Source organism: Protopterus annectens, chromosome 3.part0, assembly GCF_019279795.1.
Source record: "Protopterus annectens isolate FY-2018-M chromosome 3.part0, PAN1.0, whole genome shotgun sequence".
Classification (NCBI taxonomy): Eukaryota; Metazoa; Chordata; order Ceratodontiformes; family Protopteridae; genus Protopterus; species Protopterus annectens.
In genome coordinates, this window is record NC_056731.1 from 1,617,252,804 (window position 1) to 1,617,271,292 (window position 18,489).

General features: G+C 43.6%; 1 protein-coding gene across 1 annotated transcript in view; it reads right to left on the reverse strand.

Annotated features, from left to right (window-relative positions):
- Nucleotides 1–18,489, reverse strand: part of UBR5 (ubiquitin protein ligase E3 component n-recognin 5) — a 3,965,620-nt gene that overhangs the window by 941,258 nt on the left and 3,005,873 nt on the right. The window lies entirely within an intron of this gene.

The following is an 18,489-nucleotide window of genomic DNA, read 5'->3' on the forward strand; positions in this document are numbered from 1 at the left end:
TTTTCTCACCCTTGTTCTGTGGATTTGGATAAAAGGTAGGCAAGTGAATGGTTTGGTTGAGGGCCAAACTGGACACAACCTTAGGCATAAATGTAAGGTTTGTCCTCAGAGAAACCCTGTCTGGATGAAAAATGATGAAAGGTTCCACAGCCATTAGTGCTTGTAACTCCGAGACTCGCCTTGCAGAGGTTATTGCTAGGAGCAGAGCTGTTTTCCAGGATAATAATTTTATATCTGCTGTTGATGCTGGCTCGAAAGGAGGCAGTGTGAGTTTTTCCAAAACATAATTGAGGTCCCAGGCTGGAATTGGTGCTCTCCTTGGAGGCCTAATTTTTTTGGCCCCTCTGAGGTACTGCCTTATTAAAGGATGAGAAAAGAGAGGTGGTTCCGTATTGTAGTGGGCTGAAATGGCAGAGCCATGAATCTTAATTGATGAGAAAGAAAGGCCTTTGTTCAGCATCTCAGTTAGGTATTGTAAAATCTGAGGGATATTTGGTACACGTGTCAATGCCTTGTTCCTGGTTCCAAGCACAGAATCACTTCCATTTTTCTGCATAAGATTTTCTGGTACTGGGCCTCCTGGCCTCCAAGATAACATCCATAACAGGTTTTGAAAGAGGAGTGTTCTGAATGGCTACATTATCCGCCATGCTGCCAGATTTAAGGTCCTGAGTTGGCTGTGCAGGATCTGATTGTTTTGTTGGGTCAGCAAGTGAGAAGTTTGAGGCAATATCCATGCTGGACCTTGAGACAAGCTCTTTAGGATTGGGTACCAGTGCTGGTGTGGCCAGTCTGGTGCAATCAGTATCATTTTTGGCTTCTCTTGTCTGACCGTTAGGAGTACCCTGGGAAGGAGAGGCAGTGGGGGGAAAAGCACATACTGTTAAATTTTTCCAGCTGAAAGATAGGGCGTCCACTTTCCATGCTTGCTTGTGGTAAATCCTTGTGCAAAATCTCTGCAATTGGCAGTTGTGAGGGGAGGCAAATAGATCTATGTCTGGGCATCCCCATTTCCTTATTATCATGCTGAAGACTTGTGGATCCAGTTTCTATTCGTGGGGATCCATGAGGTTTCTACTTAGTTCGTCTGCCAGAGTATTTGTTTTTCCTGGCAGGAATTGTGCTTGCAGGTGAACTTGAAAAGCCAATGCTGTGTCCCATAAAGTCATTGCTTGTCTGCAGAGGGGGTAGGAATGTGTACCTCCCTGCTTGTTTATGTACCCCATGACCGTAGTGTTGTCTGTCTTTATTAGTAACTGTCCTGGGTGAAGCAGGTCCTTGGAAAGCTGTCAGGGCATTTTGAACAGCTAGCATCACTTTTTGATTGATGTGAAGATGCATCTGGTTTGCGGGTCATGTGCCCTGAATACATTTCCCTGCCATATGGGCCCCCCCAGGCATAATCTGATGCATCCGTTGTCAGTGTCTGTCTGGCTGTGGGTAAACTGAATGGCAGACCCTTGTTGTGGTGACAGGCTTCTGCCCACCATCGAAACTCCTGTTGCAGGCAGGGAATGAGTGCAATTACTGTCTCCAGGCTGTGGTAATGCTGAGTCCAAACACTTTTTAGATACCACTGTAGTTTCCTCATATGCAGTCTGGCATATGGAATTAGTAGAATTCAGGATGCCATGAAACCCAAGGCCTGCAGGAATTTCCTTGCAGACAAGTGGGTTTTTGTTGCCAATTTCTTGAAGAAAGTAGTCAGTTGCTTTTGTTTGTCTGGCGTGAGATAAGCCATCTGGGCAGCTGTATTTAAGCTTGCACCCAGGAATATTATCTCTTGAGTGGGCACTAGTTTTGATTTCTTCTTGTTTACTGTGTACCCTAGGCCAGTTAGTAATATTTTTACAAACGCCAGATGCTTTAGAAGAATGTCTGTGTTCTCTGCTTGAATTAGGCAGTCGTCCAAGTAGGGATATATTTGAATTCCTTTTTGTTGTTAAAACGCAATTACTGGTGCCAGGCATTTTGTGAAGACCCTGGGTGCAGCAGATAAGCCAAAGGGCAGTGCAGAGAATTGGTAATGCATTGAGCCAGCTGTGAATCTCGGGTATCTTCTGCAAGATTGTCTGATTGGGACATGCAGGTATGCCTCTTTTAGGTCCAAAGTTACGAGCCAAGCCTTCTTGCCCAGCATGGGCAGTAGCTGCTGTAGAGTCAACATCTTGAAATTTGGAACTTCCAGAAACGTATTTAGTATAGACAGGTCCAGTATTGGTCTCCAGGTTTTGTCCCTTCTGGGTACTAGGAAAAGTCTGGAGTAAAATCCTTGCCCCTGCTCTTGTTGTGGTACTTGCTGAATGGCCCTCATGTCCATGAGGGCTGTAATTTGTTTTTGTGCCTCTGCCCATCGATTGTGTGGCAGGTCTGGCATACCTTTAGACCTTGGTAGAGTGTGAAAATGGAACCTGTAGCCTTGGGGCACTATGTTCAGGACCCATTTGTCTTGGGTAACCATTTACCAATTTGATGAAAAAAGTGCTAGTTTTCCCTCTAAGGGGGCTGCCAAAAGAAAAGTGTTTGGATCTGATAGAGGAAAGCCATTTGGACTGTTTCCTGTAAGGCTGTGATTTGTCTTCTCCACTTTTGGGGGTAGGAGCACCCCATTGTTTAGGCCTGTATGAGCCTTGGGGCTGAGATCTGCCTGTGGGACGTCTGTATCTGCCTCTTTGTGGTCTGTCTGACACTGGAAAGGACCAATTTTTAGAAGGCCAGTTCCTGCTAAACCTGGGTGGCTGTACCTGTAAGAAATCCTTGACTGTCTGTATGAATTTTGCTTTATCCTCCATTTTTTTCAACACCTCTTCTGCTTTAGTACCAAACAAAGTATCATGCTGTAATGGTGCACCTAATAATTTTGCTTTAACATGATTAGGCAGATTCTGTTCCTTTAACCAAGCATGCCTTCTAATAACAGAACATGTTACAGTGGCCCTGCAAGAGGCCTCCAGTGAATCATAACCACATTGCAAAGTATGCTTTCCAACTTGTTCAGCTGCATGCAATAAATCCTGCAATTCCTTGTTCTCTGAACATTCAGTATTTGTCAACAATTTCTGTTTAAGCAGTGACATTAAATATTGCTGATATTTAAGCATATGAAACTGACAATTTAAAGCCCTTACAGCCAGGGTAGCAGAAGTGTAGACTTTTCCCCCCCATCTGTCTAGAGCCCTAGAATCCCTATCAGAGGGGACAGGGTTTTTTGCAGTGGAAGCTTTAAGCCCTCTGGGACCCTGAGATATAGTTTCTGGGTCAGCAGTGGGGTTTTTATATAGGAAGTTATGAGAATCCGGGACCCTGTAGTATCTGTCTGCCTTAGCAGGTGCAGGGGGTAAAGAGTCAGGGGACAGTCCGGACTCTGAAAATACATCATCTACAATGTCTAGAACAGGTGGAATAGCAAGGGGTCTGTGCTGAGGAAGTAGCAGAAAGTCTCTGAGCCTTTTCTTAGATTCAGAATAATCTTGGCTCTCCCAGTGGAAATGCTCCCTCATGGTATGCAGGGTTTCCCCAAAAGAATAATCCTCAGGAGGAGAGGCTGAAGGAATGGATTCTTCAGCATCAGAATCCTCATAGGGAAGCATGGAGTAATCCTGTTCAGAAGAGGAATCAGAGGAAATAGAAACCTGATCAGAAGAATCATAATCTGTCTTTTGCCTAGGCCTCTTATCAGGAGGGGGATGGGAACCCCTGATCAAAGTAATTAGGTCTTCGGCCATTTTGAGCATCTGTTTTTTAGGCATGGAAGTCTGAGTAGGAGAATGCTGTACTTGTTTCTTTGTCTTTAGAGCTGCTTTAGTCTTTGAAGCTGAAGATGGCTTAATATATAGTTGTGTAGGTCTGAAGACACCCTCAGAAGCCGATGCCTGCTCAGCGGCTCCGGAGCCATCTGAGGGAATGATTTCCAAGTGTCCAATACCTTGAGAATCCAGAGGCCCAATCAGCTCCACGTGGGAGTCAGAAGGGGCCTGTGGCTCTGAGGTAGCGGGCGCCAGGGGCTGTGAAAGTGCCTCACTGAGAACCGGCGACTGGCCTAGCAGAGGCCTCGTCGTCAGTTTTGGACATCGAATGCCTATCCTTTTCCTTGTCCTTGTGTTTTTTGTAAACTCTGGTTGTCGGCTGGTCCCACGGCATTATATAATTAAATCTTTGGCCAAAGTAATGAAATGCAAAATCGAACGGACGCTTAATAGTGCGTTGGTTAAATCTAGCACAAAACCGACAGCTAGCAACGTTGTGATCAGGGCCTAGGCAAGGAATACAGTAAGAGTGAAAATCCTTATGAGGTATTTGCTTCCCACAAGAAATACAATTGTTAAGTTTTTCTGACATCGGTCTGGAGCAAGAAAAAAGTTTCCCCAACGGGGTACTTAGCTTTAATGACGACTTCGGTTCTGAAATTCGGATTTGAAAATCACAGGAGTCTGCCGACCGGCACTTGCGAACTGCTTTTGCTTCGGGCACCGCGTGGCAAGAAATACTGAAGAAAATGGCGCTGGCTGCATCTTTTATACCCCTGGCACATTGACATCAGGGAAGAGGCGACAGCAACTGACGCCGGACCTAGACTTTGGAATTCTGGCCGACTGAGGGTAGCCTGCCAGCAGGATAACCCAAGAGTAATGACTGCAACAGTGAAACACGATGAACATCAGATATTCCTTTTGCACCTTATCAAAGTACATGAATAAAAATCATACTAACCCTCTAGCACCTTCCTAACTCTGTCTTTAATATTGTTCATCATTATCTTGCTATGTGAGTCAATCTCTTTCTAATATTTCCAAACATTTTCTGTTCATCTAGTTATGGTCTGAAGTAAAACACAGTTGTGTAAAACCTTAAAATAACAGCAGATGTCCTTCTCTTCACTGCTGCAGTATTCCTTACATAAGGGATTCCCTGCCAAAGCAGCCCAATGTCCAGCCAGTATACCAAACTCTCTGGAAAATAGAGACGCTGTCCTTTACACATATGCGCCCCCATTCAAGGTGTAGGGAATAAAGGTGCCGTATAGACATACATACCTCAGAACTGAAAAGCCTCAGAAGGAAAAAAAAACATTCCTAGGAACTAGGAGGAACATGCGCATCCAGAAAGGACTATGAAGAAAACAATTTCAAGCCAGGAAGACAGAAGGAATAAGGCAAAGCAGAAGGGGGAGGAGGGAAGGAGCAAATATTGCAACAGTGAAGAGGGCATCTACTATTACGGTAAGATTTCCACAACTGTACTACATCTTTCCATATCACTGATGTATTATTTACACAAGGGAGAGTACACAAGCTCAAGAGGAAACTTGGGAGGAGGAAGGCATACAGGAACCTTCTAGAAACCCATGCAGGACAGTTTTGGTAAAGCCAGCCCTTGCTCTTGAAACAACATCCAACTTGTAATACTTAGAGAAGGTATGGACATAAGTCCAGATAACAGCCTCAAGGATAGTGTCCAGTCCTTTGAAAGAAAGCACCACAAGAAGAAACAGCTCTATAGAATGAACTTTAACAGAGGTAGAAAGACATTTACCATGAAATGAATAATAAAAAGAAATAGCCTTAGAGATCCAGGACGATATGGTTTGGAAACAGCCAAACAGAGACCTGGGATGAAAGGAAACAAAAACTTGTGATTTGCAAATAGCCTTGTCTAATCCAAGTAATATCTGAGCTGTCTATGCAAATTCAAAGTGTGAAGAACCTTTTCACTAGCAGACTGCAAAGTAGTAAAAAAAAAAAAAAAAAGAGGGAAAATTAGTAGACTAAGAGACAATTCATTGACCAACTTGGCCATAGAAGAAGGATTAGCATGTAGAGACACCCTGTCCCTATGAAAAAAAAAACAATAAAGGAGGAAGAGGAATAAAAGTCTGCAGCTCAGAGACTCTTATCTGAAGTAAGGGCCAAAAGAAGTCTTCCAAGTACAATGCTGCAAGGAAGCTGAAGCTGCAGGCTCAAAAGGAGCCAAAATCAATTTTTTAAGTACAAAATTAAGGTCCTAGGAGGGTGGAATAGGCTTCCTTGGAGGCCTGTGTGACACCCGGCTATACCCCACTGGACTGCCACCAATTAAATGTGATGTTCGGTTAATACATCAACCAGACTGCCAAAAATTAATGTGACATCCCCTACTACCCTGGGTCACTAAGGAGTTTCAGTCCTCACTACTGACACCAATGTAAGACTGTCACTTAAACAGGAGTAATACTTCACAATTTTTCCCTAACAACACAACAGGAACACGCTCTATAATCTGGGACTGGACTGTATACTTTTCTCCACCTCTAATGTAACTCCTTGTTACATACTTCAAAGCAATGTGTCCCAGTTTACAACCTCTGATACACTCACACTCACAGTAAATTTAAATCTCACACATCCAAACACTTCTGGGAAAGCCTGACACAGATTTCTAGCTGTGCCCCTTCCCCAAAATAATACAGTAATGCTGCCACCAATCAGAGTGTCTTCATGTCCTTTAAAAGGTCTCCAATTATGAAAATTATATATCAAAATAAATGACAGCTATTTTATAACCAGAGGCAACCAGGCCTTTGAGGTGACCTGGGGAGTATCAAACAGGTATAAGCACTCTCTAATCTCTAAAGAACACACTGATTTCCAGCCGCAATGTAAAATAATGAAAAACATTTAATAATAAGTAAAATAATTACAAGAATGTAAATCAATAACTTTCAATAAACACCAGAATTCAATCACCAGAAATGCAAAATTAAACTGTAGAATAGAAGAAGTCCATCATTCTAGAAAAACTATTTAAATAACTTAACTCTCCTAATACAACTAGAGAATACTGTCCCTGATCTAATCTAAAGCATAACAGCAAGGCAAAGGCAGGCTTACAGTTTTTGGTGAGTTCGCTTTCATGGGTGCCCACTAATTGCAACTATTCACTAATAACTTCTCTTCACAAACTGCTCAGAACTTGACTAACTGCACTGCTTAACAGTCTCAACTGTCTTACTTTAAAAAATAACAGTCAGCTAATTGAAAAAAGTTATTTTTCCTGTCTATAAACTGTTCAAATAATCACCTAGCAACCAAGAACATTCAAATGACATTGCCTACTGTTCAGCTGATTCTCCACAGTACTTTAGAATCTCCCTCACAAGCATGTGCAATTAGAAATGTATCAAAACACTGTCAGATTCTTTAAACATTCTGTTTAAAACAGGGAAATACTTGCCACTTAAAAAACTTATTTACATTTTCACAATTAGACATACTGACATACAAGTTAATCTGAGAATATGTGCAGATGATCTGCCAGACATGCTAACACAGATGACATCGTTTTCATTTTCTTCACACACCCCCCCCCCTTATGACTCAAGCATGATTTTCAAGTAACCCTTGAAAACCGAAGTCTGAGAATAATGGGTTTGTCTGTGAATATCAACCCACTCCTCTCCTGGGCAATCCATTTACATTGGCATTACTAACCCCACTGCAGCGTTCTTCTCCTTCTGAGGAAACTTGGCTGAGCACAGCCCCCACCCCACAATGTGAAGCATCTACCTGTACAATAAATTCTTTACTATAATTTGGTCTGGCTAACACAGGGGCTCCTCCCAAAATCTTTTGGGTTTTTTAATGCCTGTTCACAATCTGTGATCCACACTACCTTGTCCGGTTTATTCTTCTTAGGTCAATAAGGGGTGCAGCTATGGTACTACAATTGGAAAAAAATTTCCTACAGTGCCCCACTGTCCCTAGAAATGCTCTCACTTAATTCTTAGTAACAGAAAGTACAGTTTTGTACCTACCATAAATGTAGATGTTCGAGTGTATACACTGCTGCAGTCATTACACTTGGGTTATCTTGCCGTCAGGTGGTCCCCCAGTCGGCCTGAGTTCCAAAGTCTTGATCTGGGGTCGGTTGCTGTCGCTTCTTCCCTGACGTCAGGGCGACAGGGGTACATAAGAAGCAGCAGACACCATTTTCTTCATTTTTTTCTTGCCCCAGATGTCAGGTGCCCCCAAATAGGTAGGCAATGCAAATTGCTAATAAAACATACATAAGAAAAGCAATCAACAACTTTCAGTTACCAGCAAATACTCCCCATAGGTAGTAAAGGGTAGAAGACTTAGGTACATTCCAGCAAGTAAGAGGGGAAGGAGGGAGGGTAACCTGGACTGCAGCAGTGTATACACTCAAACATCTACATTTATGGTAGGTACAAAACTGTACTATGTTCATCGTGTTACACTGCTGCAGTCATTACACTTGGGTAGAATCCCAAAGCTGAGGTAGGGTGGCTGGTTCTATAAGGCATTAGTTCTTCTTTGGTCTAGTGGTAGGGCTTCTACCTTTAAGTAGAAAGTATGTGAGTTTGAAACTGTCAGTCCCAAACATTTGGGTTGGGAGGGTGGCCTAATCGTTAAGGTGTTTGCCTTACAAGCACATGGTGCAGGGTTTGAGTCTCACAAGGGATAATTGGCTAGGCTTAAAATGGCTCGCAAGGGCAATTAGCCTAGTACCAACCTATAAACCTATAATCCCTATAAAGGTGTGGCTATAAGGCCCTGCAGCACTGCAGTGGCAAAGCCAGCACTGGATTTAGAGTAAAGAGGCAGATGGTAATGCTTGGTGAAGGTATGTACAGAACTCCAAGTTGCGCTTCCAAAATGTCCTTGGTAGGTACTCCTCTTAGGTAGGCAGTTGAAGTGGCTGTTGCCCTGGTGGAATGAGACCTAATGCTGTTAGGTACAGTTTTAACATGGTGTGTATAGCAGAAATGTACACAGTGTCCTATCCATTTTGAAATGGTCTGTTTTGAAATGGCTTTTCCCTGTGCTCCTGCAGCATATGCTACCAACAATTGCTCAGTTTTTCTGAAAGCTTTGGTTTTGTCCAAGTAGAAGCATAACTGCCTGTGTATGTCCAAAGAATGCAGAAGTCTCTCCCCTTTATTCTGTGGGTTTGGATAAAAAGTTGGCAAGTGAATAGTTTGGTTTAGAGCCACACTTGATACCACCTTTGGCATAAAAGTACGGTTTGTTCTTAAAGACACCCTGTCTTGGTGGAAAATGATGAAAGGTTCCGCTGCCATTAGTGCCTGTAGTTCTGAAACTCTTCGTGCTGAGGTTATTTCCAAGAGACATTAAATCTGCTGTGTTAGCTGGCTCAAAGGAGGTAAAGTTAATTTTTCTAACACGAAGTTGAGGTCCCAAGTTGGAGTAGGTGCTCTACGGGGCAGTCTTATGTTTTTTGCCCCTCTGAGGTACTGTTTTAGCAAGGGGTTAGAAAAAATTGGTGGGTCCGTGTTGTAATGAGCAGAGATGGCAGAGGCGTGGATCTTAATGGATGAAAAGGAGAGGCCTTTGTCCAGCATCTCAGTTAAATATTTTAGTATCTGAGGAATATTTGGGACAAGAGGGTCAAGGCTGTGAGCCTGGTTCCAGGCACAGAATCTCTTCCATTGATCCGAACAGGCTTTCCTGGTGCTAGGCCTTCTGGCCTCCAGAATGATATCCATAAGCTTTGGAGAGAGGCATTGCTTGCTTGACTACGGAATCTTCCATGCAGCCAGGTTTAGAGTCTTTAGCTGGCTGTGAAGTATCTGATTGTTGTGCTGAGTCAGATGATGTGGGATTTGAGGCAAAATCCAGAGTGGACCTTGTGCGAAGTTCTTTAAGATTGGGTACCAGTGCTGGCGTAGACAGTCTGGGGCAATCAGAATCCTCTTTGTCTCTTCTTGCCTGGCTTTTATGAGTACCTTTGGAGAGGTAGTGGTGGGAAAGCATATACTTGTAGGTTTTTCCAGCTGAATGAGAGGGCATCCACTTTCCATGCTTGTGGGTGGTAAGTCCTTGTGCAGAATTTCTGTAGCTGGCAGTTCATTGGGGATGCAAACAGATCTATGTCCGGGCTCCACCATTTTTGTGTTATCATTCGGAATATTTGTGGATGTAACTTCCACTCGTGCGGACCTATGATGTTTCTGCTTAAGTCGTCTGCCAGTGTGTTTTTCTCTCCTGGCAGGAATTGTGCTTGCAGATGAACATGATAGGTTAGAGCTGTGTTCCACAAGGTCATGGCCTGTCTGCAGAGGGGATAAGAATGAGTGCCCCCTTGCTTATGTACCACATAACTGTGGTGTTGTCTGTCTTTAGTAGTAGTTGTCCTGGATGCAGGAGGTCCTTGAAAGCTATAAGTGCATTTTGTACAGCCAGCATCTCTTTTTGATTGATGTGAAGATGCCTTTGTTCTGCAGGCCACTTGCCCTGAATACATTTTCCTGCCATGTGTGCTCCCCAGGCGTAATCCCATGCAACTGTTGTCAGTGTTTGCCTGGCTGTGGGTTGAGTGAAAGGCTGTTCCTTTGTTGAGGTGACAAGCTTGAGCCCACCATCGAAACTCCTGTTGAAGGCAAGGAATTAGTGGTATTACTGTTTCCAAATTTTGACAGTGTTGAGACCAGACACTCTTTAGGTACCATTGTAGTTTCCTCATATGCAGTCTGGCATATGGAATTAGTAGTATGCAAGATGCCATGTAACCCAAGGCCTGCAGAATTTTTCTTACAGGGAGGTGGGTCTTTGTTGCCATCAATTGAAAATATTGAGTCTGTTGTCCTTGCTTGTCTGGCGTGAGATAAGACATCTGGGCCGTTGTATTCAAGCTGGCACCCAGGAATATTATTTCTTGTGAGGGCACTAGTTTTGACTTCTTTTCGTTTACTGTGTACCCTAGGCAACTTAATAACTGTTTTACAAACGCCAGATGCTTTAGAAGAATGTCCTTGCTCTCTGCTTGAATCAAGCAGTCGTCCAGGTACGGATAAATTTGAATTTCTTTCTGTCTGCAAAATGCAATTACTGGTGCCAGGCACTTTGTGAAGACCCTGGGCGCAGCAGATAAGCCAAAGGGCAGTGCAGAGAATTGGTAGTGCATTGAACCAGCTATGAATCTGAGGTATCTTCTGCAGTTTTGTCTGATAGGGACATGCAGGTATGCCTCCTTGAGGTCCAAAGTTACGAGCCAAGCTTTCTTGCCCAGCATGGGAAGAAGCTGGTGTAGTGTCAACATTTTGAATTTTGGAACATCCAGGTAAGTGTTTAGAGAAGAAAGATCCAGAATGGGCCTCCAGGCTTTGTCCTTTCGGGGAACCAGAAAGAGTCTCGAGTAAAATCCTTGTCCCCGTGTTGGTACCTTTTGAATAGCTCTCATGTCCATGAGTACTGTAATTTGTCTTTGAGCCTCTGCCCATTGATTTGGTGTCAGATTTAGCATTCCTTTTAACCTTGGCAGAGTATGAAAGTGGAACCTGTAACCTTGAGATACAATGTTGAGAAACCATTTGTCTTTGGTGATCATATGCCAATTGTGATAGAAAAGTGCTAGCTTTCCTGCAAAGTGGGGCTGCCAAGAGAGAACTGTTTGGCAGCTGTAGTGGGAAGTCATTGGGGGTGTTTTTTATAAGGTTGGGGCCTGTCTTCCCCTTCTTTCTGGGTTGATGCACCCCCATTGTCGAGGCCTGTAAGGACCTTCTGGTTGACCTCTACCTCTTGGACGTCTGTATCTGCCCCTTTGAGGTCTGTCTGTAAATGGAAAGGACCAATTCTTTGTTGGACAATTTCTGCTAAATCGAGGAGGCTGAACCTGTAAGAAATCCTTCACCATTTGCATAGATTTTGCCTTATCCTCCATTTTCTTTAATACCTCTTCTGCCTTAATTCCAAATAACACATCCTGCTGCAAAGGTGCATCCAATAGCTTTGCTTTAACATGATCTGGTAATGTATGTTCTTTTAACCAAGCATGTCTTCTAATGACAGATCCTGTAACTGCTGCTCTACAGGAGGCCTCTAATGAATCAAAACCACATTGCAAAGTATGTTTTCCCACTTGTTCAGCTGCATGTAATAAATCCTGCATTTCCTTATAATTAAGAGGATATGAGTTTGGAAGCATTTTTTGTTTCAACTGAGACATCAAATATTGCTGATATTTTAACATGTGAAACTGGCAATTTAAGGCCCTCATTGCTAAAGTTGCAGATGTATATACTTTCTTCCCCCATCTGTCTAATGCTCTTGTATCTCTGTCGGAGGGAACTGGATTCTTTGCTGAAGAGGCCTTTACCGCTTTGGGGCCCTGAGAAATAGTTTCAGGGTCAGCAACAGGGCTTTTATAAAGAAATTTGTGAGAGTCAGGGACACTGTAGTATCTGTCTGGCTTAACTGGAGCAGGAGGTAAAGAATCAGGATTTAAACTGGATTCAGTATACACATCATCCACAATATCTAACACCGGCGGAATAGCAGGGGGTCTGTGTTGGGGTAATAAAAGGAAATCTCTGAGCCTTTTCTTGGATTCTGAGTAATCCTGACCCTCCCAATGGAAATGCTCCCTCATGGTATGTATGGTTTCCCCAAAGGAGTAGTCCTCAGGCGGAGAGACTGAAGGAATTGATTCCTCACCATCAGAATCCTCATAAGGGGGTATAGAGTATCCTAGGCCTGAGGATGAATCTGAAGAGATGGATAACCTGGTCGGATGAGTCATAGTCTGCATCCTGTCTAGGCCTTTTATCATGAGGGGTATGGGACCCCCTGATCAGAGTGATTAGGTCTTTGGCCATTTTGAGCATTTGTTTCTTAGGCATGGAGGCCTGTCCTGGTGAATGTTGCATTTGTTTCTTTGCTTTTAAAGGAGGTTTAGACTTAGCAGAAGATTTAATGGTTAACTGAGTAGGTCTGAAAACACCCTCTGAAGCTACGGGTTGTTCAGCTACTCCGGATCCCTCTGAAGGATTAATCTTGGTAAGCTGAAAATCTTGTGCGTCCGAAGGCCCAGCCATCTCCACGTGGGAGTCAGAGGCGGCCTGTGGCCTCGCTGAAAACCGGAGAACCGGCGACTGGCCTAGAAGACGCTTCGTTGTCAGTTTTGGGCCTCGGATGCCTGTCCTTGTCTTTGCGCTTTTTATGTATTCCGGTTGTCAGTAGTTCCGACGGCATGGTGTAACTGAATTTTCTGCCAAAATAATGTCGGGCAAAAATCAAACCGACGTTTAATAGTGCGCTTGTTAAACCTAGCACAAAACCGACAACCAGTGACATTGTGGTCTGGGCCTGGGCATGGGATACAATAAGAATGGAAATCCTTATGAGGTATTTGCTTCCCACAAGAAATACAGTTATTAACTTTTACTGACATTGGTCTGAGGCAAGAAAAAGTTTCCCCAACGGGGTACTTAGCTTTGTAGAAGACTTCGGTTCTGGATTCGGAATGAAAATATCAGGAGTTGGCCGACCGGCACTCGCGAACTGCTTTTGCTTCAGACACCGTGCGGCAAGAAAGACTGAAGAAAATGGCGTTGGCTGCATCTTATATACCCCTGTCGCACTGACGTCAGGGAAGAAGCGACAGCAACCGACGCCGGACCAAGACTTTGGAACTCAGGCCGACTGGGGGACCGCCTGACGGCAGGATAACCCAAGTGTAATGACTGCAGCAGTGTAACACGATAAATATCTTTCACCTTGACTGGTTTTGGCCTAATTTTAACACCTCCCACTCTATGTCACCTAAGTAAGTGACCTCTGTCATACCCACTTGATACTTACTGGGTTTAATGGCTACTCCTGCCCTACTTCATCTATCCAAGGCCTCCCTCACATGCTGGTCTGCAAATGCCCGTAGGAGAGTTTAACCTTGCCACAAAAGACCATTAGTGTGGGGATAATAGGGGATGGTCTTTAAATGTTTCACCCCGCAACACTTCCACAGACAAGTCAGCAGGTCTGACATGAAGTTATTACATTGGTCAGTCAGTATTTCCCCTGGAAAACCTACTGTGCTGAATATTTCCAGCAAAGCACTTGCCAGTTTTATCAATATCATCTGCAAAAAGAATATTAGAGACTTTAGCTAGAAGTGGCAGATGGGAGACTCTACCAACTGCTGCACTACCGCACCTTCCAGCCTCCCTTAGGAGTCCACTCTTTATACAACAAACCTTTGTTTCCGTATACAGTCTCCCCTCTTCCTTGAGCTTCAGGTGCTTTCTTAACTATCTCCCTCATGATTTGTACTGTAAGGTTCAAAGGTTTAGCCTGTCTCAACTGTAAATTTGCAAACCTCTTAAGCGCCCTCTTCCGCAGGAAGCCAAGTATTGTTCGACAGCTGTACCTCACTGTCACTCTGAGAACTATCACTCCCCTCTCTGTCCTTACAGTTACCGTGTCCAAGGGAACATCAGTACCTCCCAGCAGCTGTGGCTCTCTTTCACGCGTACTGCTACAGGATAGCTCCTTCCCTGAACCAGCCACCACACTAGTCCCAGCTTCAGGTATGAGATCTGTCTGTTTTTTCTCTTAGACTACCGGACCTACATGCCTGTCTCCCAGCCCAACTGTGTCACTGCATGCACAAAAGGCACTGCATCATCACAGTAATTTTCTATCAAGACATTTGCAGGAATATTCTCAAACACAAGACCCCCTTCCACAGGAAGCCTAGTAACATCTGACAGTTGTGCCTCGCTGTCACTCTGGGTACCACCACTCACCTCTGTCCTCGCAGTCACCGTGCTTAAGGAAACATCAGTACCCACCAGCAGCTGTGGCTCACATTCAGACTTACTGCTACCCGATAGCACCTTCTCTGAAACAGCCACCACGCCAGTCCCAGCTTTTGGTACGAGATCTTTCTGGGTTTCTCCCGGACTACTGGACCTACATACTTTTTCTCCAAACCTAAGTGTCACTGCATGTACACAAGGTACTGCATCATCAAAGTAATTCCCTACCAGAACATATGCAGGAATATCCTCAAACACACCTGCCTGCTTGCTTCCTATTCCACCCTCCTAGTCAAGATGAACTCTTGCCAAAGGTATTTGGAACAGGGTCCCTCCCAACGCTCTGAATGGGGTGGACTGCCCAAGCAAGTACTGCTCTTCTCTAAGCACTGCAGGCCTCACAATGGTTATGTCAAAAGCTGTGTATTTCTTAGTAGTTATCTGTTTACCATCTACTAAGATAGAATATATATTCTGGTGATAATTTGGCTCCCCAGTTGTTTCTAAACAACTTATCACTAGCAGTTCGTCATCCACACTTACTGGCTTCTCTCACCTTCTCTCGATGGACATTTGGCTGCTGTGTGTCCTCTCTGGTTACACTTGAAAAATCGAATCCCTAACTGGACACTTGTATTAGTAGTTTCCCCCATTACTGGTGTACTCTGTTGGGAGTGGCTCAGACTGCCCCCCATGGGTCCCCTTATGTCTATGTACAGCACTAGGTATCCCTTTCCTATGCAGTGGTGCTCTGCTTGCCTAGTAGAGATCCCCTTTTCTCCCAACCTCCTCTGCATAGTTGCACTCATGGCCTGTTAACCAGAATCTCATGTCATCAGGCAAAGTACTGAGGGCTTGTTCCCTCACAAAAAGGTCTGCCAAGTCCCCTCAAAAGTGGTGCCTTGACACCTATTCATCAATCTGCGAAAGTAAGTACTTATGTCAGCAATCTAATCATGTACACTTTTCTGCCTTGCATCTATGTTCACAAAAATTTTTCTATAAGCTTCAGTTAGTTTAAAATAATCTAGAAGACACTTCTTAACTTTAACATAATTCAAACAATCTACATCAGAAAATTTTGACATGGCCTGAACAGCTTTACCATAGAGTAAGAGAGTGAGGAGCCAAACCCAGAGTTCATGGTCAAAATCATATTGTTTACATACCCTCTCAAATATGTGAATAAAACTATCAAAGTCATCCCCATTCCTGTACTTAGGAAAACGTTTACTGATCTGTACAGCTTCAGGTGTCTGGTTATTCCCTTCTCCATTTCCTCCATGACCCTTCTCAAAAGGTAAGAAGCTCCACTTCATGCCAGCGCTCACTCTCGCTTTCCTCGGCTTCTAAACATCTGACCTCCAGTTCATACTGACACTTTCTCCTCAGCCTCCAAATGTTGCACTCTCTCCCTTTCTTCAGCCTCCAGATGTTGGGTCTCCAGGCGCAGTTTCTCCTCAGTCTCTAGACATTTGGCCTCCAGTTCACATTGGCACTGCTTCTCCTAAGCCTCCAGTTCCAATCTCCTTAACTACAGATGGATTTTCAGGTCCTCTGCTAAAAATGTGGACTGTCTTGTCTAGGCAGGCTGCCCGTCACCAACACCAAAGTGGATATCCTCCAAACGGTTGGTGTGAATTATGACTGCAACCAAGGCTGAAATCACTGCTTCCTTGGTCTGGCTAGAATGCACCAATCCTCTGGCTTCACACCCCTTAGCCACGTGGATCTTTGTCAGCTTCCTAACATTTTCTGCTGACATCCTTGCCTGCTAGCCATGACTACCTAACTAAAAAAAATAAATAAATTAAAGTGTATTGGATTGAAATTCTGAATGTTTACCTTGTGGATGTCAAGAGTGCACACTTTAATGACAACTACCCACAGGCTACTGAAATCCAATTAAAAATTCCACTGCTGGTACTTATAAATGTGACGTCTGGCTATATCCCACTGGACTGCCACCAATTAAATGTGACGTCCGGCCAATACCCCACAGGACTGCCAACATTTAATGTGACATCCCTTGCTAACCTGGGTCAGTAAATAAGGAGCTTCAATCCTCACTACTGACTCCAATGTGAGACTGTCTCTTAAAAAGGAGTAATAGTTCACAAATTGTCCCTAACAGCACAACAGGAACATGCTCTATAATTTGGGACTGGACTGTATACTTTTGTGGACTCCTAATGTAACTCTGTTACATACTTCAGGGCAGTGTGCTCCCGTTTAAGACCTCTGACACACACACACTCAAAATTAAATTTAAATCTCACACATCCAAACATTTCTGGGAAAATCTGACACAGATTTCTTGCTGTGTCCCATCTCAAAATAATATGGTACTGCTGCACCAATCAGAGTGTCTTCATGCCCTTTAAAGGGTGTCCAATTATGAAAATTAAATATCAAAACAAATGATAGCTATGACCAGAAGCGACCAGGCCTTCAAGGTGACTTGGGGAGTATCAAACAGGTATAAGTACTCTCTAACCTCTAAACACACTGATTTTTAGCCACAATGTAAAGTAATGGAAAACATTTAAAAAGTAAAATGATCACAAGAATGTAAATCAATAACTTTCAATAAACACCAGAATTCAATCACCAGAAATATAAAATTAAACTGTAGGTTAGAAGTCCATTATTCTAGAAAAACTCTATCTGATTAACTGAACTCTCCTAATATAACTAGAGAATACTGTCCCTGATCTAATCTAAAGCATACCAACAAGGCAAAGGCAGGCTTACAGTTTTTGGCGAGTTCTCTTTCATGGGTGCCCACTGACTGCAACTCTTCACTAACAGCTGCTCTTCACTAACTGCTCAGCACCAGACTAACTTGTACAGCTTAACAGTCTCAACCGTCTTATTTAAAAAAAAAAACAGCTATTTGAAAAAGTTCTTTTTCCTGTCGGTTAGCTGTTCAAAATAATCACCTAGCAACCAGGAACACACTAATGACATCACATACTGTTCTGCTGATTCTCCACAGTACTTTAGAATCTCCTTCACAAACATATGCAATTAGAAATGTATCAAAACAATGTCAGATGCTTTAAACATTCTGTTTAAACAGGGAAATACTCAACATTTAAAAAACGTACTTACATTTTCACAATTAGACATGCTGGCATACAAGTTAATCTGAGAATATGCACAAATCGTCTGCCAGACATGCTAACGCACGACAGTATTTTCATTTTCTTCACAGCCTGATATGAAGAATGCCTAAGAAATTGTTTGAGCTCAAATCTAGAGGTAACATGAGCAGTCAGTGGCAGACAAGCTGAAAGGTAAGCTTTAACCAAAGACTATACTAACCCAGCATGAAGCAATTCATACAAATAAGACAGAACCAGAGGGATCCCTACAGAAAGTGGATTCTGGTTACGAGAAATCACCAGACAGAAAATCTCTTCCATTTGGACAAATGACTTCCTGGTAGTGGGTTTCCTAGCCTCCTGCAGAACTCTTAGCACTTCCTCACAAAAGGGGTGCTTAAAAGGCATCAAAACCCTACCATCCACAATGTCAGTTGAAGATTGGACAAGTGAGGATGAATCATAGACCCCCTTGTCTTGTATGAAAACATCCACTCTGTGAGGTAACTTGCGGTGATTGCCCTTGGCTAGGTGAAGAAGGGGAGAACCAATGCTGTCTGGGACAAAAGGCAGTCATTAGCAAAACTCTGGGGGAGTCCTGCTTGATTTTCAGCAGGACTCTCTGAATCAGAGGAAGGTGAGGGAAGGTGTACAGAAACATCCCCTTCTAAGGAAAGAGACTGTGTCCATCTTCTAGGCCAAGGACTTGGGACTCTGGCACAAAAAAGAGGAAGTTGTTTGTTCACAGGTGAGGCAAAAAGATCCATCTGTGGAATGCTCCACTGATAAACAATCTCCAGGAATACCCCTATGAAGCATCAATTCGTGAGC